This window comes from Rattus norvegicus, chromosome 10 (assembly GCF_036323735.1).
Source record: "Rattus norvegicus strain BN/NHsdMcwi chromosome 10, GRCr8, whole genome shotgun sequence".
Taxonomy (NCBI): domain Eukaryota; kingdom Metazoa; phylum Chordata; class Mammalia; order Rodentia; family Muridae; genus Rattus; species Rattus norvegicus.
In genome coordinates, this window is record NC_086028.1 from 16020518 (window position 1) to 16043802 (window position 23285).

The following is a 23285-nucleotide window of genomic DNA, read 5'->3' on the forward strand; positions in this document are numbered from 1 at the left end:
GTGTTGATAGTGGTGGAATCTCCAAGAGTTAGAGCCCAGTGGGTTCTGTGCTACTGTGGGTCAGACACAGAAGCAGCACCAACGATAGCGTTGCTAAGATAATAATATTGTGCACTGTGTAAGGACTGTCTTTGAATTATTCAAATGCTGATTTCTGTGCCAGGCAGGGAGTTGGGTGCAGGCCTGGCCTTGGTATTGTTATTATTATGACTACATCATATTTTCTAAACACTCCCTCGATTTCTGATTGGTTTATTAAGAAGCTGATGGCCTATAGCAAGGGCAGGAAGTAGAAAGTGGGACTTGCAGGAAGAGATAAGAACTCTGGGAGAGAGTCAGGTGTGAGAGGATTTACCGCCAGATGTGGAGGAAGAAGGCTGGGCTAAGAAGGAAAGATAACTAACAAGTCACGTGCCAGAACTTAGCTAATAATAACAACAACAACAACAACAACAACAACAACAACAACAACAACAACAACAAAGTTACAAGCTAGTTGGGAACCAGCCTAGCTATAAGGCCTAGGCATTCACAAATTAATGTCTCCGTGTTGTTATTCAGAGTTGGGGCCGGCATAGAAAGACCACAATGTTACAGTTCATCTTGAAGAATAGATTCTTTTTCATAGGAATGGGGACAGCAAAGCCAGTCCACAGGCTTCGCTTGTACTGGTGGCTTTCTTTCTGTTCCTCTGCCATGTTGTGATTCGGCCAGATGGCAGCACCAAGGTTGCTAGGCTTTCAAGGATTGGACCGGAACCACAAGCCAAGTAAATCTCCTTTGTTTGTCCTTTCTTCGTTCGGCACTGTGTGCTTGGTTGGAGCCCATACAACTCACCAAGACACTGTTCCAACAGCCACTCTGCCAAAAGCAGGGAAGCCCCACGTCTGGAATCCACACTCCCAACCCGGAAGGATACTAGAGAAACAAGCAGGCTCCAGACGTTGGTGAGGATTTCCCTGTATTCTGTAGGTCCTGGCAAGGACACCAGGAGATGCCAGGGCTCAATGGGTCATTCTGAGGGTATGGAAGATAGGAGGGTGCTTGTGTCTGACGAATAAAGAAGTGTGGGCAAGAGCTTTGGCTTAGCGGCAGGTGGTGGCTGGTCGGTGGGAGGAGCCTTGCAGGGGAGGTGCTAAACTATATGATTGACAGCGGAGTTGAGTGGAAGAAAAGGAAGCCAAGGGCTAGAGCACAGGGACTATCTACAGTAATGTCATAAGGTCAGAATTAGAGAGAGAGAAAAAACCCAGCAATGGGCAGTGGGAAAGACAAGGAGTAGATGTGACTAGAACCACACAACGCTTTCCAGAAAAGGACTCTTTCAGCACCTCGAGAATATATACTCTTCACATGTTAATAGCTCTAAAACTGGAACTCATTACAGTTTGTATTTCTAGGAAGGCATACGCCCATGCACTTGGCAGTATTTCCTGTTCTTAGTGTTCCATCAGAAACACGCTCAACCTCACCATGATGTCCTGAGAAGGCAGAAGAGGTGTCAGGGGGATGCACGGAGGTCTAGAAGTCTCAGTTCTCAGCTGCTTTGCAATGCTGATGCTTCCCTGAGTACAGCCTTTCTGTCTTCCTGGGTCTCTAAGCAGGGGCTAGTGACTGGCCAGGAGGACTCTGTTCTGTTGGAGTTCTTCTGGGCTCCCTGATCAGACTCAAGAGCTTTATGGTTAAAGCTGCCAGTGGGTCGAAGGTGGAGGACGGCAGCCTTTCGTGGACCGCTGGACTCTCCGGGGGAATCAACTGAGAGGATGGTTAAGAAGCAGCCATCAGCCAGGAGGTGGACTGCAGAAAAACACTAGTTTCTGTTGCAAAGGAAAGAAAGCCACCATGGAGAACAGAAACAGAGAGTGTCTGGAACGTGTTCCTAGGGCTCATCCCCACCTCGGAGCTTTGTTTCTAGGGCAGAGTGTCAGTGAGAAATACGCAGGACACTACATTTAGTCATGGATAATTTAAAGTTAAAAAGCAATAAGAGAAGGAGGGAAGAAGGGCAGAATGGAGACAGGGCACCGCAGGATTGTCAGCGGCACTAGCTGAGAGAGGGGTGTGCTGAAAAAAGTCCTCTCAGAAACCTCTGCTGGGCTGGCAGCTAGGTGGCCCTAGAGGCAAAGTCCCTCCCTGCAAATGCTGGGCCATGACCGTCATTGGGCTGCCCAGTGCCTCTATATAAGGAGAGAAGGTTTTGAACCAGAACAATACAGTATCCTGTGAGGTCTGCCCTGAGCCATTGACTGGAGAAGACCACACAGAGACAGGTATGATGTCTGTCCCCGTGCCAATGAGAGACCCCATAAAAGCATGCTCAGCCCACACAGCTCACCCTGTGAGACACTACACGGAGGTTGGAGGACACAAGCACCCGGCCCTCATGTAGGACCATACAGAGCACAGCCAGCATCCTCGAACAACGCAGGTGACCAAAGTACACAGACAGGAGCAGCACCAGTGCTGGGCCCCCACGAGGGACCTGCACAGAGAGGCCCTATTGTCACCTGTGTCCTGGTCCCACACTCAGGGCAGAGCCGTAGGTGAATCTTCCAACTCCTTCTATAGTTCCCTTATTTTGTATCCAATTTCAACTCACCATGATGTGTTTATAAAAAAAATAAAGGGAGGATGTGTCCTGGGTTTCAGCACCAATGTTGTGTTGATAAAAAGATAAAGAGAGGGGGGGATACGTTCTATGAGGTGTGGTGAGGTATGGGAAAGGGGGTGCCTCAGGGGGCCCATGATGAGACATCCCTTTCCTCTGAGGGACCAGCCTCACAATGGGATAGTATAGAAAAGAGTTTATTCAGGGCATGGGGAGGGTAGTAGGGCAGAGAAGGGGAGAGAGAGAGAAAGAGAGAGAGAGAGAGAGAGAGAGAGAGAGAGAGAGAGAGAGAGAGAAGAATAGAGGAAGGCCATGAGCACATGGAGAGAAGGGGGGAAGGGAATGGGGAGAGAGGGGATTAAGAGGGAAGAGGGTAAGAGCAAGAGAGGACAAGAGAGGACAAGAGAGTGAGGAGAGGGCAAGCAGCCCCTTTTACAGTGTCAAGGATACCTGGCTGTTGCCAGGTAACTGGGGGTGGAGCTTAGAATGCTGACACATTGGACCGCGTGTTTATTTATTCTCCCTCCCCGCTCCCTTCTGAGCGGCTCAAGGTGTCCTAGAGTTGAGGGCTCCCTGCCTCAGCCTCTTGAGTGCTGGGATCATCTTGGGCTGCTGGACTGTATTTACCTCACCCGGTTTCCATCCCTCCTTTAGCTTAATTCCTTCTGTTTTTCCTGACCTCCCTGTTTGTCTTTCCCCTTCTGATTTTTGCACACGGCTATAATACTCAAAAGGAAAAAAAAAGACATAAATGTGTGGAGGGAAATAAAAAAATGAGAACTCAGATCAACCTCCACGGCTAGCCAGGTCAAACTGGTCTGAAAGGTGGTGCCCGCAGCCCAGCATCGGAGGGTGAGGGAGGAAGTGCTGCTCTGCGGAGCCTAAGCTGCAGTTTTCACAGTTGTCAGGGAGGGTCAGAGAGGGTCAGGGAGGGCGTGGCCAGACCCAGGAACTGTTTTCTGGATAAACAGCATTTTGAAACTGGGCGTAGGAGATAAGTCAAACCATTGTTTCTATAACCTCTCGGTCTGAGGTTTGTGGATTTAGCTGTTTTCTGGAATTCCATGAAAAGGCAGATTTCCTGGAACCTTGACCCTTGAGCCTGGTTTGGGGGTATTTTCCTTCCTTTCTATTCCTGCGTGCAGTAATTGACATCTTAGCACACCCTAACTTTTATATTCTCACACCTCCACCAAATCAACGAGTGTTATGTTTAGTGACAATGGTAAGAGTCTCGGCCTGGCCACTGCTCTACGGAGTAAGCCTGCTGATCTGAGCATGCGCACTTTGGGTTTCACTGCTGAGGCACACCCGCTCCAGTGGGGCTAAATAGCACTTTAACCTTGCTACGACCAACTTCACAAGAATATTGCATATATTTCTCTTGAAAGACTATAGGTGATTTTAAAATTCCGGTTAACGTAATTCCGTATGGGCAAGAGCCAACCCGGAAACACGGGGATGTGAAAAAGCAATACAGGTGTGGCTTCTCCAAATATGAGGGGTTTCGCAGCAATACACTCCAATGAGAGCGATTTAGGAGAAATCCCAAAGAATTCAACGTGACCGTTCGTGTGAGAGGGCTTGACAAAATCCAAGAGGACAGGAACGATGTGCGAGCATGTGAGTGCCTGTGCCCACAGAAGTCAGAGGTGTCCAATTCTCTGAAACTGCCGTCACAGACAGTTATCAGACACCAAATATGGGTGGTGAGAATCGAACCTTGATTCTCCATGAAGGTAGCATGGGCTCTTAAATGCTGAGTCATCTATCTGTCCATTCCCAGTATGAAGTTTTGAAAGGGAAAGCTCAGTAAATACAGTAAGAACACTCAACAGAATGAGTCTCATCAATAGGACTGATCAAGTGGATGAGGCTCAGGGCTGGAAGACAAGATGTCCTAGTTTGCTTTATTATGGTTGTTAATAATAATAATAATAATAATAATAATAATAATAATAATAATAATAATTTTGATTTAGTTTTTTTTTTTTTTTGGTTCTTTTTTTCGGAGCTGGGGACCGAACCCAGGGCCTTGCGCTTCCTAGGCAAGCGCTCTACCACTGAGCTAAATCCCCAACCCCTTAGTTTTTTTTTTTTTAATTTTGATGAAGGGTCTCTCTCTATATATCCCTGGCTACCTTGAAACTCACTATTTAGACCAGGGTGGCCCTACAACTCACAGAGATCCACCTTCCTGGCTCAACTGCAGAGGGCAGAGAAGTGGGCCGTGTGCCTAGAAGGGCAAAATGGCCAAATGGCCAGATGCCCATGAGTACTAGCAATGGCCACACCCAGGCCAAGGCCCACTGCTCAGCCGGAAGCCACAGATAGGTGGGGGTTTCAGCAAATCAGTAAAGTATGCTCCACACACTCACCTCACCATTCTGCCTCCCTCTCAGGGCCTGCTGGTTTGACTCCAAGCCTGTCAGTCAGAGACCCAGGAGAGAGAGACAGCTTCTCTTTATCTGTAGATGCCACGTTTCTCATTCTTAAGCCCCCCTTTCCCTGATGGGAAAAAGGACACAAAGCCAGAATTATCTGAAGAACTAAAAAAAAAAAAAAAAAAAAAGACTCTAAACGCTCAGTATTGTTCAATTCCCATTTCAACAAGGCAGACACAGGAGGGAGAAAAAAAGATAAATTCTTGCTTTGTGTAGAAAGTTCAAAACACGATAATTCACAAAAGAGGTCTAGGAAAATACTCCACATCGGGACACAAGACAGAAGTTCAGCTCTTGTCTGTCACTGTACAGTGCCTGGGGTAACTCCAGCTCTTGAATCCAGTTTCCCCTGGGAAGCCTCCTCCTGCCCACCCTTTCCTTCCACGGTTTCAGTAACCCTTGGCCAACTGTGGTCCCAAAGTACCAGGATTTGCCTTGACTGTTGTGGCACAGAGAACAAATCTATTAACTTTCACTACAGTATATTGTTATAATTTATTAGAAAACTTTTTTTTTTGGTTCTTTTTTTTTTCGGAGCTGGGGACCGAACCCAGGGCCTTGTGCTTCCTAGGTAAGCGCTCTACCACTGAGCTAAATCCCCAGCCCCGAAAACTTTTAATCTCTGAAAGTATCTAATTTAGAAATCAAACTTCATTACAGGTATGCACACAGGGCAACGGCCACATGGGCTTTGGTACTACATGCCTTTGCACACACGCATCCCACTTGCCACAGACAACAGTGAGGTGGCAAGTTTGCTCGTGGGGATTCTAATCTTTTTAATTATCATTCTGTGTGTGAGAATGTCTTGCCTGTATGTGTGCTTGTGTACCACATGCATGCAGTGCCTGAGAAGGCCAGAAGAGGGCATAGGATACCCTGGAACTGAAGTTATGGACGTTCGTGTGCTTCCACACGGGAGCTAGGATTCGAACCTGGGTCCTCCAGAACGGCAGCCAGTTCTCTTAACCGCTGAGTCCTCTCTCCAGCCTCATCCTGTGGGATCGTAAAGAAGATTAGAACTAACATGTGCGCCTGCCGGGACCTACACTCACTCCTTGGGGCTGCCTCTGTCTGCTCATTCTGCTCGTTCTGGTCCTAATCACATAAATCACATGACTGTGTGGTCAGAACCCCCAACAGCTAAGAAGACAAATAGGAAACAGCCATATGGGCTGCTCTGTGTCCCTGTGTACAGGAGCTAACCCCCACATTGCTCTTGGAGCTCTTGTCTTCCCTGTGCCTTCACATTCCAGCCATCGTTGGAATAACTACTGCCTAGTAGTTTCAAGTGCTCACCCAAACTGTACGTCACCATTCACAGGAGACAAAAGAAGACTGAACGCCTCAGCCGTGCTGGATCTGGGGCTCTTCCTCTGGGTGCGACCTCTGAAGAAGATTCCATCACCATTGTGGCTGGCGCAAAGCCCCCAGGCCTGTTTCTCAAGCCAGAGAGGCGGCTGTAGCCGTGATGGGCTTGAGGTTTGGGAGAGGACACTTAATAACTGGGAGGCAACAGTTCTCTCTCATCCTTGTATTTTTGTGTGACCTGGTCCCTTCAGTCACCCAAACGGTTCGATCCAGCGTCCTGTACCTCCAAGAAGGAATGCTGATTGAGTCCTCTCAGCCGACAAAAAAATGCATGCAAAGTCCCAGGGAATGGAATCTATTTGGGAAAATATACATAAATAAATGAGTCCTTGACAAGGGAGGGGGGGGGATGGCAGAGGTGGGGAAAGGAAGAAGAAACAGAAGTAAGAGCTGGACCCAGACGCCTGCAGTTTCATCCCGCCCCCATTGGCAGATGGGAGACAGAGGCAGGCAACTTTCCAGAAGGTGGTGGGTGTCAGTTAGCCTCATCCCAGATGCTCATGGACTTTCTTGCCTGGTTAACAGGGCAGTGAAAGAATGCCATTTCAAGCAAAGTAGAAAGGTGAGGACCAAGGCCCAAAGATTGTCATCTCCACATTGGTACACACCCTTAGTGAGAGAGGAAGGAAGGGAAAGAAAGAGGGGATGGGGAGGGACATGGGGAGGGGAGGGGAAAGGGAGACAGAGTGAGGGGGAGAAAGAAGGAGAGGGAGAGGGAGAGAGAAGAAACCAAATGGAGCAATTGCCGAATGACCTGGGGATTCTACTTCTGAGCACCTATGCCTACACCAAAGACTTGGAAGCAGGGACACAGACGGATATTTAAATATCTGAGTTCTTAGCCGCCACACTATTTGCAACACTCAAAAGGAGAAGCAAACAAAGTATCAACCAGCACATAAAGGCAGATATGAATTGTATCCTTTACATACCACAGCATAGTATCCAACCCAGAAAGGGATGAAATTCTGACATGAGGTGCAACTCGGATAAACTCTTGGGACTTAGGTTAAGCGTGTGTGGGCGGGGCAGATAAAGAACAAACGCTGTCTGACCTTGCTTGCTTGAGGCACCTGGAGCAGTTGAACTGAGGCAGAAGGTAGAGCCCGTGACTGGAGGTTGGGGTGGAGGGAAGTGATTAATGGGTGCTGGCCTTGGGAATGTGAAGTTCCAGCAGACACATGCACGTTGGCAACAGATGTGAATGTCGGCTTCTGTCCACTCAGCCACACGCAAGAGGCCATTCAGAACTGCCTTTGGAGCTGGATATTTGAAGGTTATGATAGCTTACCACAACTACAAATTTCTTTCTCTGCTTCTACTCTTCTCCCTCTTGCATTTTCTCAGAGAGGATCTTTCCATGTTGCTCTGGCTGACCTTAAACTTGCAACCCCCACAACCCCCCACCCCACCCACCCACCTCAGCCTCCCAGGTGTTGGAATTAAATGTGCACCTCGCCATATCCAGCTAGAAAACACATGCCTAAGCCTCTCATGGAGATACACAGGCTGCAATCCCAGGGTGTCCACATTGACTTAATTGGACACCGCCCTTGTTCCCAGAGGGGAGGAAGCAACCCATCCCAAGGGGCAGAGGTTTGTTCCAGGCTCTGCTCTTGTCCTGTGTCCCCTGTCCTGTGCCCTCTGCAGTGTGACACAGAACCCAGCAGCAGACCTGTTGTCTTCTCATAAGGGGCTCTTCCCCTGTCAGGCTCCTTAGGTCCCTGACTGCTGGGTAATTGAGAATGACACTCAGACTAAGCCAGAAATGGAGCCAGCAGGTTCCTGTCACCAATTTAGTCTCTGCCTGTCAGAGAGGATGTGTTTGGACTTGTCACTCTGCTGGGCACTAGAGGTGGTCAGTGTGAAGTGATCCTCTGCCTTGGCGATCCTTTGCCCTGATGGATGTTGGGTTCAAAGTCGGTTGTCGATGTAGCAGTGTTAACAGGTGGATGAGTTTTTGCCAAGTAGAGCCTAGTGTGAGGTCATTAGATGACAGGCCACCATCCATGGGAAGGATTTATGTGAGTCTCAAGGAGTGAGTTATTCCCAATGAGAAATGGTCTTTAAGTGGCAAGGCTGCCCTCTCCATGGTTTCTGGCTTCTGTGAGAACTTGCCCTTCCTCAAGAGCTCCCTCCACGATGCTATCTACCCTGGTGTGAAATAACGGGGGAGGGGGACCCACACTGGAGGCTTGAATGGGGTGGGGGATGGGGAAATCCTTATTGTGGACTTTCAGACCCTAAGTCTGAGCTAAGTAAGCTGCTTTTCTATGTAAGCATTCGGCTTCAGGTATTTGGTATGGCAGCAGCAGCAGCAGCAGCAATAAAGGAAATACACAACTGCTTTCTACTGAGCTTTTACTGTGTGCCTGGCTTCTACGTACATTGTGACCTGGGTCCCCACTGATTTGTGAGATAGATCTCATCATTATGGCCACTTAGCAAACGAAGCCTTGTAATGATGAAGCAAGTTACCTAAAGCCTGGTAGTTGCCCCTGGGCAAATGAATACTGTATTGGGTCAGGAAGACTTTATGCCCAGTGTAGTGGTTTGAATGAGAATGGCCCCATAGGCTGATATATTTGAATATTTGGCTCCCAGAGTTTGGAATTATCTGGGAAGGTTCCAGAGGCGTGGCCTTATTGGGGGTGTGTGTGCGCATGTAACTAGGGGTAGACTTTGAGGTTTCAAGACTCACACCATTCCCATTGTGGGTCTCTGCCTCTCTCTGCCTTGAGTTTGTGGCTTGACGGTCAATCTGTTCCTTCAGGCTTCCATCATGGACCCCAACCCTCCGAAACTGTAAGCCAAATTAAATGCTTTCTTTCATAAGTTCTCGGGGTGGTCATGATGGTTTGTCACAGCACTAGAAGGGTGACTAAGACACCCGGCACCATGGCACTCTCAGAAGATGTTTGGAATCCGTTGGTTGAAGTGACCTCAGCACTTTGGCCACGCAGCATTTGAGCGAAAGATCACTGTTTTCTGCCTCATCACCGTGCAATGGGCATTAGCAACAGTCCGAGCACCCACAGCAGCTACTGGCAAGTAATTGACTTTTAAAGACGGAGCGGCTTAATATACTGACAGCTCACCGTGAAGGTTTCCACCTCCCAATTGCTTTCTGGGGGAAATCTCTTTACAGAGAAGCAAACGCATTAGAGAAGTTAATGGGCTCATTTGTCGGCATCGCTTGCAGGGAATGAACACATTTATCTGATTGTCGTTCTCAAAAGCACATCGCAAAACCAGAACCAAAGTGTCATTAGGTATCATGGCACTGACACCTCTTCTCATCGAACAGCCGAGAAAACTGAGGCCCGGAGAAGCTCAGGGGCCTCCGTTGGTTGACAGAAGTGGAACGCATACTCTGCTCTGTGGTCCTGGCCTTGGGTGTATGAGACTCTGGCAATACATCCAGATGGCTAGAACCCAGGACCTCTGGGTGTGCCAGGGAGCCGGTGGGTGCCATTTCTATGCCCCAAAGCCCTGAACTGCAGGTCTGTGGCAAGTAGGGTAATAACCTTATTATACAGATGAGGAAATAGTTGTCTAGAAGTCCGTTGTTCAGGACGCTGGCCATTCTGGGAGGGTGTATCAGCCAGCTCCGGCTGCAGTAATGGAGTTAGGCAGCCTAAGTGGCTGAAGACAGAAACTTCTCATCCCATGGTCCCCGACACCAGACTTCCTAAATCAAGGTAGCAGTAGGGTGGTTCCTACTCAAGGCTGCTGGCCTTGTAGATTGTCCTCTTCCTCCTCCCTGCACACACGTGGTCTCTTTGTGCATAGCTCTGTGTGCAAAGCTGCCCTTACACGTGGGCATGTGTGTTGGATTAGAGCTTATTTCCCTTTGCTCTGAGGTGCGGTGGGTAGGACCCCACCTGGCAAATTGAGAGGGAGCCAAGACCATAGTCTAGTTGTGTGGAGTCCACAAACCTAGGTCCCCTCCTCCTCTCCCCACTGTGGCCATGGCTAATCTGTTCCTCAGTAGCTCTCAGATGAGGAGTCAGGAACAACTTCTAGTTCTTCTCACAAGAAGGCCGGCTACCCAACCCTCCATAGTAGGCCATTCCACTCCAGCTACAGTGGTTCCAAAAGCCATAAAAAGCCAACTACAGAGAAAGCGGCTGAAACAGACAGAGACAGCCAAGGTAAGGCCATAAGACCCAAACTCGATGGAAAAGCTATTTGTCTCCCGCTAAACTGACAAAAGGCATCGCTGATGATGCTGTGGGAACCAGGCACCCCACGCTGTTATTGGCGGAAGCATAAATAGGTTGAGGGGTGGCTTCCTGTCTGAGTCACAAGTGACTCTCCACATAGGTGCAGGAGCCACACTTCTGCTCCCACATTTGTACACTGTCACGAGAGTCCTGCTACAGTCTAAATGCTGAAATTTAATTGCCATCATTATAGTCGTGACGGGGGCGGGGAGGGGGTGGCTATAAGAGGTGGCTGGGCCACCCAGGGCGCTGCTCTCATGAGCAGTTGTCACTGTGGGAACAGAGCACTTGTTCTTCAGAATATGAAAGCCCTGTGCCAGATATCAGTACCACGCCCTTGAGTCTCTAGAACGGAGGGCTGAGTAAACTTTAATGTGCACAGGCGGCATGGTTCGCAGGGCTAGGCTACAGCACCCCGAATGAACTAAGAAAGGGGAGCACAAGGTTCTGCGTTGCTTCAGGGGACTCAGATAGGGGCTGGAGAGCAGTGATGGAGTCTACGCCCAGCGTGGGAGGGGCCTGGGCCAAATCCTCAGCACAATGGGCGGTGGCCGGGTGGGGAAGGGGTGAGGGGAGGGAAGCCAGGAGTGGAGAGAAGAAAAGAAAAAGAGAGGGAGAAGGAAGGGAAACATGAGGGAGGAGAGAAGGAAAGAGAAAAGAGAAAGAGAAAAGGAAGAGTAGGGAAAGGGAAGAAATAAGAACGAGAAAGAAGAGAGGGAGGGAGAGAAGACTTAACACAATGTACGTTTCTACTAATAGGACACATTGCATAAATTGTGCTGAGTCCTACATTTTAATATAAATTTTTAAAGAGCAAGAACATTAATTATGAGTCAATACATAAAAAACGATGGAACCGAAATCGCAGATAAAACAGTACAAATCAGTCTCACCTGTGTAAGAACCCGATATGCATTTACGCATTTGTGAGCAGAGCCAAACTGGATGAGCAGGAAGTGGATGGGGGAGGGAAGGAAGCAGGAAGCACAAGCTCTGAGTCATTTTTACTGCAGAAATCACCCATCTAAAAGATTACAGTCACAAAGGCAATTTTTACCAGTAAGCTTATTGTGTAGCTCATTCCCCCAGGCGAAGCTTGGGCCGTTTAACACTTTCACAAATAAATTCAGTTAATTCGTATTCTCATTAATGGCTCTACATTAAACCAAGGCCTGCAAAGGAGGAGGGGGAGACCACGGAGCAGCTGCAGAACACACACGTCCCTGTTCCCTCCCTGGGCTCTGTGCCCATCAGAGCTTAGCAGCGTCTCCTGCGTTGTGAAGGACGGTTGAATCAAAGACAGAAGATGGAGAAGCAGAAAAATTCTCTACCCAAAAGCAAGACACGCTTGTCAAGGTGCCCCTCTCCTGTCCACCTGGAGGGGCAGGATTCATGTCTGGAAGTGACTGTGGACCATCCTTAGCGTTGGCATTTTGGCTAAGCTCCGCCCCACAGTTACCTGGCAACAGCCAGGTGTGCCGACTCACTATAAAAGGGGCTGCTTGCCCCCTCCTCTCCCTCTTGCTCTTGCCTTCTTGCTCCTGCTCCATCCCCTCTCCCCTTCCCCTCTCTCTTCCCATTCCCTTCCCCCCTCTCCCCACGTGCTCATGGCCGGCCTTTACCTCTCTCTCTGTCTCTCTCTCTCTGTGTCTCTCTCTCGTTGTCTCTCTCTCTGTCTCTCTATCTCTGTCTCTGTCTGTCTCTGTCTCTCTCTCTCTGCCTTTCTCTGTCCCTACTACCTTCTTACCTCCCCTCCCCATTCCCTGAATAAACTCTATTCTATACTACACGGTCCTGTGGCTAGTTCCTCAGGGGAAGAGATGCCTCGACACGGGCCTGCCGAGGCACCCTCTTCTCCCACACCTTACCACACATCCACCCACAACATACTCCTTTCTTTATCTTTTTATAAACACAACACTCATTGTGGACAGTGGTAGAGGACCCATGTAATTCCTTCCAGTACCTTCTGACTGGTCGTCTTAAAGCCCTTTAAGACGTCTCACTCGGGCTTTATTGCATAGGCCTGCAACCCCAGGGATTTAAAGAGGCTGAGAGAGGAAAGTCACAGAGTTAAGCTCAGGCTCCAGAGCCAGTTCAAGGCCAGACAAGGTAGCTTAGTGAGACCTCGTCTCAAACAGAAAAGTATAAAGAGGGCCAGGGTGGTGGGGCTGGGGTGGTGGTGGTGGTGCTAGATCAACCAATATGGTGCTTGCAGTACACATGAGGACCTGGGCACAAGCCTCGGAACCCATACGCAGAATCCCATACAGTAGCCTATACTTGGGATCCCAACACTGAGGTGAGAACATGGAGACACCTGGGTTTGCCCATTTAGCTTAGCCTAGCCAGGTGAGCCCCAGACCAGGAGGAGATTCTGTCAAAAACAGTATAAGTGGGGCTGGGGATTTAGCTCAGTGGTAGAGCGCTTGCCTAGGAAGCGCAAGGCCCTGGGTTCGGTCCCCAGCTCCGAAAAAAAGAACCAAAAAAAAAAAAAAAACAAAAACAAAAAAAACCCCAAAAAAACAAACAAACAAACAAAAACCAGTGTAAGCAGTGGCCAAGGAGAAGTCGAACCCAAGACTGTTCTACTTCCATGCACATATACACATCACATGTTAGCCTTGGTCACGCCATTTTGAAGGCTCTCCATTTCGATTAAGCGATGGCAGTTTCTGTCACAGAGGTCAGCACTGCAGTCTTGGTTTCCTGGATTCCTGCCCCACCCCTGCATCCCTCTGATGACGGCTGATCTGGAGGGATGCTTAGCCATCACCAGGTGTCTGCTTACTCGCTGCTCATCCTTGGTGACTCCTGTCGATGGCCAATCTGGAACTGGAAAGGACTAATTACAACTTCCTTCTCCGCCTCTCCACCCTCTGCCCTGTAATTACTTTAGCTTGTAAGCAGACCTCAGGCCCTGATTCTTACAGAGATGCACTCCGTTTTCTCCCAGATAAAACCCTACATCGTTTTAAGTCACTGGTTCTCTTGTCTATCTCTCACCACAGATAAACATGCACCAAACAAACAAACAAACAAACACAATCAAACAAGGAAACCTCAAGGCTTACCCCCAGGGCCCCACTTCCTCCAGGTAGGCTCTGCTTCCTAAAGGTTCTGTATCTTATCCAAACAGCGCCACCATCTGGGAACCACGTGTTCAAACACTCGAACCTGTGGGGGACATTTCACACTCCAACCACACGTCCGCAGGTCCAGGGTCATCAGAGTGCACAGCTATGTTCAGTATTTCTACTCCTCTATAGCAAACAGATCCTCACAGAGTGTGTGGTTGGCACAAGTCATCAGAGAGAAGGGAGACTCAATTGAGAAAATGCCTCCTTAAGATTGGGCTATAGGTAGGCTTGTAGAACATTTTCTTAATTAGTGATTGATGGGGGAGGGCCCAACCCACTGTGGGTGGGGCCATCCCAGGGCTGGTGGTTCTGGGTTCTATAAGAGCAAGCTGAGCAAGGCCTGGGAAGCAAGCCGGTGAGCAGCACCCTCTACGCCCTCCGCATCAGCTCCTGCCTCTGGGTTCTTGCCCAGCTTGAGTTCCTGCCTTCATTGCTATTGATGATGAACTGTGCAGTGGAAGAGTGAATGGAATAAACCCTTCCCTCCCCAAGCTGCCTTTGGTCATGATATTTCATCACAGCAATGGTAACTCTAACTAAGACAGAGTGTCTCACTGTAAGGTTGGCATGGCCAAGAGACTTCATCTTTTAAAATATACTTAAATTCAATATCTGTCTCTCTGTCTCTTTCACTGTCTTTCTCGCTGTCTGTCTGTCCATCCATTCATGTCTGTCTTTCTTTCTCTCTCTTTGTAGATAAGTGCATATCACACCACATGGGTGGATATCAGAGGACACCTCTTGAAAGCCAATTCTCTCCTTCCACTGTAGGCCTGATGCTTATTTTGTGAGACACTAGAGTAGCTACAGTAAATGACCCAACCAATGCCTCTTACCTTGTCTTTCAACCAAGATACTGATTCCCATTATTGGTGAGAGTTTCCACATAAGGTTTTACTTGGCTCATTGAGTTCTTAACTTATTTCTTTAGTTCTAGTTGCCTCAAGTAACTTTCCCCACACTTTTACTCTAAAGTGATGTCTGTCATTGATGGTGAGACATTTTTTCTTGGAGGCAGCAGAAAAGATGGTCTCTGTTTTCTAATCCAACGTGTTAGCCTTGTTAGTTCTTGCCATTTTGTTGATTCTGTGATATTTTCTGAGTCTTCTTTGATTATTTGTCTTGGAATATTGTATTTATTCTTTTTAACCTCTTGGATGTGTTCATCCTTCTTTTCAGAACAAAATACTTCTTGCAGTATCCTCTGTACATCTGGTTTAGATGCCATAAATTCCTTTGATCTGTTTTCATGAGAAGTTTTCATTTCCCTTTAATTTTGATAGTTTTGCTGGGTATAATATTCTGGGCTGGTGGTTGTGGTCTTTCAGAACTTGGAATACATTTTCCAGACTTTTGGCTTTAAATTATCTGTTGAATATTAGTTATTCTCATGAGGCTGCCTTTATAAATGAGGATTCTTTTACAGCTTCCTTTATTCTATGTTTTTTGTTGTTTTAACTATAATATGATATGGGGAGTTTGTTTTCTGGTTCTGTCTATTTGGTGTTCTGTAAGCCTCTTTTACCTGGATGGGGCATCTCTTTCTTTTAGGTTTGGAACATTTTCTTCTATGGTTTTGTTGAAACTTTTTCCTATGCCATTGGCATGGTATTCTTCTCTGCTGATGCATGAAAGTTATGTCTCTTCATGGTTTTTCAGAGCTCTTCCACGTCCTGTTCACATTGACCTTCATTAAATGACCCAGTGCCTCTCGCCTTGTCAGAGCTGATACTGATTCCCACTATCAGGGAGGGTTTTCACCTAAGTTTCTGTTTGGCTCATTGAGTTTTTGCCTTCTTCATTTCAGCTGATTCATTTTCAATAATTCTATCTTCTTTTTGAATACTGTTTCCGTATCCTGTATTAATCTCTCATTTCACTCAGTATTTGCTTGTTTTCTTGAAATACATTTGTCTTCTTTGAGTTGTTTGAGCATAGTTATATATCTTGAAAAAAGTCTTTAAAAGTTTTTAAATTTTTTTGATGTTTATGGGTGTTTTGCTTGCATGCATGCCTGGTGCTTGAGGAAGTCAGGTAGGGTATGAGACTAGGGTTGTAGGTGGCTGTGAGCCACTGTCCCATATGGGTCCTGGAAATCAAACCTCCTTGGTCTTCTAGAAGAGCAGCCAGTGCTCTTAAGGAACGAGCCACCTCTCGGGCCTAATCAATCAGCCTTTTGAATTCTTTGTTGGGAATTTTTTCCAGGTCGTTTTCATTAGAGGCTATTTTTATGGGATTAGTAATTTGTGGAGGAGACATGCTTTAATTTTGATAGTTTTGCTGGGTCTAATATTCTGGGCTGGTGGTTGTGGTCTTTCAGAACTTGGAATACATTTTCCAGACTTTTGGCTTTAAATTTTCTGTTGAATATTAGTTATTCTGATGAGGCTGTTGATGTTGTTTTGAATCTACCTTGGGACTTGTGCATGTGGAGAAGTTGTTGGTTAAGCCTGCCTTCCTTCATTCCTTTGTTCTTCCCTCCCTTTGTTCCTCCCTCCCTCCCTCCCCCTCCCTCCCTCCCTTCCTTCCTTTTTGCCTTTTTCTTTCAATGGGAGCCCTCACATACTCAAGAGAGGACTTCATAGGGTTGAGAATTGGTTTTCTCTGTGCAGCTGGTGCTGGTGCAGGATGTTCCTGGTGGCATAGGTGGCTCTAAACAGGGGAAGCCACTGTCCCCTATTTCATGCAAGAGGCCATCAGGGCTCGGCTTCTGGAGCCACTTTCCTAATTTCAGTGGGCCTTTCTCACAGATGGGCTATTTCAGCTTAGGGGTAGGAAGGGAGATGACTGTGCTTCAATATTTACTCCAAAGCTACTGATGAAATGTAATTACTATTGTCACAGTATCAAGAGGTGGGGCTTTGAGGTGACTGGGTTACGAGAGTTCTGCTTTCATGGGTAGAGCAAAATGGGTTCCTTTTCTTGGGAATATGGTCCCGCTAAGAGGACAGGTTCTCCCTGTTCCTCCCCTCTTCTGTTCTTACGTTGTTCATGATACATTGTCACCAGACACCACTTTCCCGAGCTTCTACCTTTGCAGCCTTCAGTACTGTGGCTCTGTTAGTTTCTGCTCATTATGAATTTCCTTTCTCAGGTGTTCTGTGAGAGCATCAAGAACAGTCTCAGGCAGATGAGAGAAGCAGCTGGGGGAGCTGGGATGGCAACCCCTCAGCCATCAGGCAGCAGGGTCAAGCAGGATTCTGCTGCTCTTGAGCAGGTAGTGAGGAGGCAAATTCTTACCACCCAGATAGCCACGCGATTGATTTGTCTTAATTAGTGATTGGGGCTGAGAGCTTCATTTGAACTCTGGGAAGAGGCAATATGAAATTAAGGTCAGGAGTGACTAGGAATGTCAAGTGTCCTCAAGACAAAAGACATAGGGTGCAGGAGAAGGTGCCTCTATGCTAGGGTTGCCCAGTGAGGCGGAGGATGTGTTTGGTATGTGTGTTGGGTCACCATGGCAGGGTTGCTCTTCTGTAGTAAGCCCTCGTCCCCCATCTGTGACCTGCCACATCTGTACGGTGTGTTAGGATGTGCCCCATAACTGCAGGACAGATGGCCAGGGCAGACACGAAGCAGATATGCTTTGATCATAGCCTTCAAATATCCAAAGCCAAGACCCAAGTACAAAGAGAGAAGGAGAAAGAGAGGGAGGGAGAGAGAGAGAGAGAAAGAGAGAGAGAGAAAGAGAGAGAGAGAGAGAGAGAGAGAGAGAGAGAGACAGAGACAGAGAGAGAGAGACAGAGACAGAGAGGGGGAGAGAGACTAAGAGGGAGAGAGGGAGAGGGGTTACCACAGTTAATCCAGATGCCTCTGAGCACATGGGAAATAGAGGGAGGAAGAGTGATCGAGGTGACAATGTTGACGGCAAAGGCATCAGGCTGACACCCAGAGCTCACCACACTAGAGGACCACCGCTGCCTCCATCCTTGGGAGAGCGGGCCTCACCTACTGTGAATCCTTGCAGGCCGTCTGTTCATTGGCAGCGCTGTGGGGGAGGGGGGCAGTGGCTGTGTACTTGCTGTAGATGGCAGCATGGAGCACCCATTGCTGGCAACTTCCTCAGCATCCACAGCTGTCCTGTGGCCTCAGGGTTTCCCACTCCTTGAGTGACTCAGCTGGGTGGGCTGCTGCTCTTGAAGTCCTTATGGGTGGGGCCGTGCTGGACAGGAGGGAGGTTCTGGGAGACCCAAAGACCCTGCGTCTGTGCTTTGGTAAGATGAAACTGGTGGGTTTTCCCTTCACATACCGCTATATTTCCTGATTGAATTTGAGGGCCTTGGTTTTATATTAAAAATGGAGTAAAAGCCAGGCAGTGGTGTCACAGCCTTTAATGTTAGCACTTGGGAGGCAGAGGCAGATGGACCTCTGAGTTCAAGGCCAGTCTGGTCTAGAGGCTGAGTTCCAGGAGAGCCAGGGCTACACAGAGAAACAACAAAACAACAACAACAACAACAACAACAACAACAACTGGAGTTTAAAAAAAGTAAAACAAAACAGACTCCCCTCCCCCAAACAGATATGACTCTGAAGACTGACTGGGAGCAGAGAGGGTGACCATGCTCCTTTAAACCGCAGTAGAATAACCCACCCCACAGAAACGCAAGCTTTATTTAATGAGCCTCTATGGCTATATAGTGCATTTTTTTCATGGCCACCATTCTCAGACACTGCTACAGAGAATAACCCGTGTGAGCACCGTGTATATATTTGAACCGTTTCAACGTGAGACATTTATTCCAAGTTTAGATACTTCACCTTACTTTAAAAAGTGTCATTGGAGTATGTGGCACACGCCTTTAATCCCAGCACTCAGGATGCAGAGGGAGAGGGAGGTGGGGATCTGTAAGTTTGAGGCCAGCCTGGTCCACAGAGTTCCAGACCAGTAAAAGTTATATAGTGAGATCCTGTCTCAAAAAAAAAAAAAAAAAAAAAAAAAAAGGTGTCATTGGTGGGGCAAGGTGTTGTATTTAGTAATCTCATCACTCTGGAGGCTGAGGCAGGAGAATAGTTCCTGGCCAGCCTGTGCTCCACCTTTATAAACCCCACGCTGTAAGTGGCTTTACCTGAACCTGCAGGAGAGGGGATTGTCCCAGGCTGACTGACTTGTAAAGAACTGCTGAGGCAGGAACTGAACCCAGGCCAATCCGCTCCCGTTGCTAATGAATGGGTGCACGGTGGTCTAGATGGGTAGCAGTACTGTTGCCATGGCAATGAGGCGGCTGCAGTGGGAAGCCAGATGCGCCCTATGGGTTCGTTTCTACCCTTAAAGGCTCCTCGATAGCTCAGTCTCATGCCCTAGTGCCCAGCACTGACTTGCCAAGAACGACCTCTGTCCCGGGGTGGGGGGGGGGGAAGGAAACTGGCAGAGCGACAAATCGGTCTGCAGTCAAGGTTACCAAAGAAAGCAAAAGTGCAGCTGTCAAGCAGATGGCTGAGGCTGTCTCTCTCCTTCAAGCCTCATTACGGAGCTATCGGGATGCAGCCGCAGCAGGAGGAGCCACTCCACGGAGTTTGGCACACGATTCCTCAGCCGAGAACACGGTCCCCACTATGAACACTAACTAACAGCTCAGGTTTGCACGGAAGTCCTTATTTAGGAGGAAAGCAAGGCTGATCGTGGGGGCTCTGTTCATTTCTTTTCTCTCTGAAGCTGGGAAGAGGACTCCTCTTTCCCTTGAGCTTAAGGGCAGTATTTAAATCGAGAGGGACAGAGGTCAGCCGAGTTCAGCACTAATTGGCCAGCAGAGAGTGAGTAATGATCTCCCTTCCCCTCAGGCATGTCAGCCTTCTATGAACCACTCATGAGTTCACTCAAGTCCACAGTGACTTCTGCCACGATTCCTCCTCCTTTACATGGGTGACAGGCACTGCCTTGCCACTCCTTCTTAGAACACAAACCCCTGAGTGATCCAGAAGGGCGGAAGCCATTCTGTATTCCCCTCCAGGCATCGGACAAGGCCAAAGACAGAGTAGGAGTTCCTTAATGGCTCAGGAATGGAGGCGGCAGCAGCTGGTTGCTTTTTGGGGATGTTTTCAAAAAAGCTTCCCAAGGTGACCCAAGTTGGTCACTGACTTGCTGGGTATCCAGAAATGAACGCTTGATCTTTCTGCCTGTACCCCAAAATTCTCGAAATTACAGGCATGTGGCAGCCATGCCTGGATTCATTCCTTGTTTTCATAACTATCCCACGGTTACAGTGCACTTCTAGATTCTCATCAGCTCTTTGTAGGCACCCCAGGCTCAAGAATTTTGAGAAGTAAATTGGGGCGACAGACGTGTCTGTGGCATTCTGTCATAGCAGTCTAGCTGACTGAGGAAAGGCTGAAGGAGGTATGTAGCTACTCCCTGGGACGTCAAGAGCCAGGATTCTAAATCAGGAAGTCCATTTAGATTATTCTGGATCTGGCTTTGACTTCCTGGCAGGGAAACTTTGAGCGAGTCACAGACCTCTGTGACATGTAAGTTTCTTGCCTCGGGTGTAGAGGGGAGGCCAGCGATCTAAGTGCCACTTATGACCTGGTCAGGTTGTGCACACCTAGTTTGGCCCTGCCTCACGTTAAGGCCTGGGGAACTGACAGTGGTTATTCTCATTACACATCCTGGTGAATGTGGCCTTTCAGTTGGACACCAAAGGGTCCCCAGGCCATGAGGGTTGTCTCTCTGACTTATCTCAGCTTCCAGCATCTCCTGATAGCCAAACTCATCCCAACATGATCTCTCATAGCCTTGGGAAGATGCCAAACTCATCCATTCTCCCACAGTGTTTTCATGAGTCTGATCCGTGAAAAGTCTTTCCTTCCGTCTATGTGTTTGAATGGCGAGGGCTGGTTTGTTAGATGCAGAAAACTAGGGGTAGGGGTCTAGAAGGATGAGAAGTCTGTCCACACAAATGAGGGATGGAAAGAAAGAAGGAGGGAAGGAGAGGAGAGGAGAGGAGAGGAGAGAGAGAGAGAGAGAGAGAGAGAGAGAGAGAGAGAGAGAGAGAGAGAAAGAATGATGCATGCTAGAGCCAAATGTTTCCTTTTTTCTCTCCCATGACCCAGTTCCTTCTTGTTTGGTGAAGGATACCTTAGCAGAGAAAAGACACAACTGACTAGGCAGGCTTTCCTTCTGGAAAGTTCCCTTTGGCTTCTGTCGGAGTTGACAGACTCACTTAGATTCTCGGCCAGAATCCTGAGGCCGTTATCACACATGAGCATCCGCACTTGGCTTGCTCCCCACCCATCCTAACTACTCAACTTGTCATTTCCCCAGCTCCAGTTTCCTTCCACCTGTGCCCTTTCCACCACTCAACGAACCTGGCTTTAGTCAGCTTAATTGTTACTTACTGAGCAACTACGCAAACCTGGGCCTCAAGCTGCTGCTGGGGCTGTCTAGCTAAGTCTCTGCTTTTGAAAGTGCAAGTCTGGTACAGGTTAGTCCGGCCATGCGTGCTTTAGCTCCTTTATGGATCATAGATGATGTGTTTATAAAAAGATAAAGAGAGGGGGATATGTTCTATGGAGGTGTGGTGAGGTATGGGGAAGGGGATGCCTCAGCGGCCCATGCTGAGACATCCCTTCCCCCTGAGGGACCAGCCTCATGATGGTATAGTATAGAATAGAGTTAATTCAGGGCATGGGGAGGGGAGTAAAGAGGGTAGTAGGGGCAGAGGAGGGAGGGACAGAGAAAGAGGGAGGGAGACAGAGAGAGAGATGAAGAGAGAGACAGAGAAGAGAGGAGAAGAGAAGGGAAGGGAAGGGAAATAGAGAAGTAGAGGCCAGCCATGAGAACATGGTGGGGGGGAATGGGGAGAGAACAAGAGATTGAGGAGAGGGCAAGCAGCCCCTATTATAGTGAGTCAGGCATCCCTGACAGGTAACTGGGGGGTGGAGCTTAGAGCAGAATGCTAACAGTAGACAGAGGTAACTCACCTGCTTGCCAGACACAGTGGACCAACCTCCCTTGCTTTGGAGTGCTACAACAGGTTAAGGCTGAACTTTGCTGACACAGTGTCATATGCTGAAATATTAACCCCTATGACCTAAACTGTGACCTCATTAGGAAAGGCAGTCCTCACCAGTGTAATTAGTTAATATGGGGTCATGTTGGAGTGTGGGTTCTAAACTAAATGGACAGGTGGCCTTATTATAAGGAGAAACACACACACACACACACACACACACACACACACACACACACACACACATGGAAAACATCACATGTGTCCGGATGACGGCAGAACTCAGGCTCATGCACCAATAGTTTAAGGAACATCAAAGGGTTAACAGCACCAGTATCTGTGAGAGGCTAGACTGGTCCTAGTCCTTGAACACTCAGAAGAAACCAACCCTGCTGACACCTTCGTTGTGATTCCAGACTGCAGAGCAACGAGACAATGCATTTCTGTTGTCTTAGCTGCTTAGTTTGGAGTGCTGGCTGCCCAAGCAAGCTTCTATACGGTGCGACTGCATTTGGCCAAGGTCAGTGTACTGCAAGTGCTCTCCACACCCCTGGCCCACGGCCCGAAACCTTTCCCTCAGCTTAGGTTTTCTGCCTTAGAATTGTCAAGGATGATTTGGGGACCATGAGTTGGAGAGGCCATGTATCCCATCAGCCTGAGACTCTGCCTGCCTGTGTGGAACAGACGCCACCCAACTCTGACACTGACTGGATTGACAAACAGAGAGCTGGAATTCTAAGTCACAAGCCTGAGATTTAACAGTGGTCTGACTACTCTGGCTGAAATGGCCAGCCCTCATTCCCTTGTGCAGCATCTGTCACCATGACTGTTTTGGGTGTCTTATTTGTTACTTTCTGCCTCTGCCATCAGACTATTATAAGAATGGACCCTTAGGGTCCAGCTGCTGCTCAGGTCACAGCACACAGCAGCCTGGCCTGGCTCACCAGGGCTCTCTGGCATCTGGTCAGCACGCTGCTGAGACCCTGCCCATGAGCCCCCAGCTGACAGATCTCCAGGGGCTGAGATCTCTATCTGGAGAGGTGAGTTATATCAAAGAAGGTATTGGTGGCCACATATCCTGCTTCTTACTGCTTCCTCAGCCTCTTAGGAGACAGAGAGCCTGGCTGCAGGCTCGTGCTGTGGCACCTCTTCCATCCTGTCTTAGTTTGGGTTTCACTTCTGTGAACAGACACCATGACCAAAGCAAGTCTTATAAGGACAGCATTTAACCGGGGCTGGCTTACAGGTTCAGAGGTTCAGTCCATTATCATCAAAGCGGGAGAATGGCGGCATTCAGGCAGGAAGGTGCAGGCAGAGCTGAGGGTTCTACACCTTCATCTGAAGGGTTTCTGGAAGACTGACTTCTGTGTGGTTAGGACAAGGTCTCATTGTCCACCCATAGAGTGACACACTTCCTCCAACAAGTCCACACCTCCTAAAAGTGACACTCCTCGGGCCAAGCATATTCAAATCACTACACAGCCTCAGAAAGGTATAGGAATAGACTCTGTCCCGTGGGCCCTGCTTTTCTCTCTTCAAGTCCCCTGCCA

At 48.4% G+C, this 23285-nt stretch overlaps 1 long non-coding RNA gene across 1 annotated transcript; it reads right to left on the reverse strand.

The window, feature by feature from the left end:
• Window positions 1–2791: 2791 nt before the first annotated feature.
• LOC108352067 (uncharacterized) lies at window positions 2792–11598 on the reverse strand. The gene is made up of 3 exons (XR_001840125.3): window positions 11543–11598; window positions 6352–6718; window positions 2792–6048 (listed from the first exon to the last, which is right to left on the reverse strand). It is a non-coding gene; the product is annotated as an uncharacterized LOC108352067 (long non-coding RNA).
• Between the last annotated feature and the right edge of the window lie 11687 nt (window positions 11599–23285).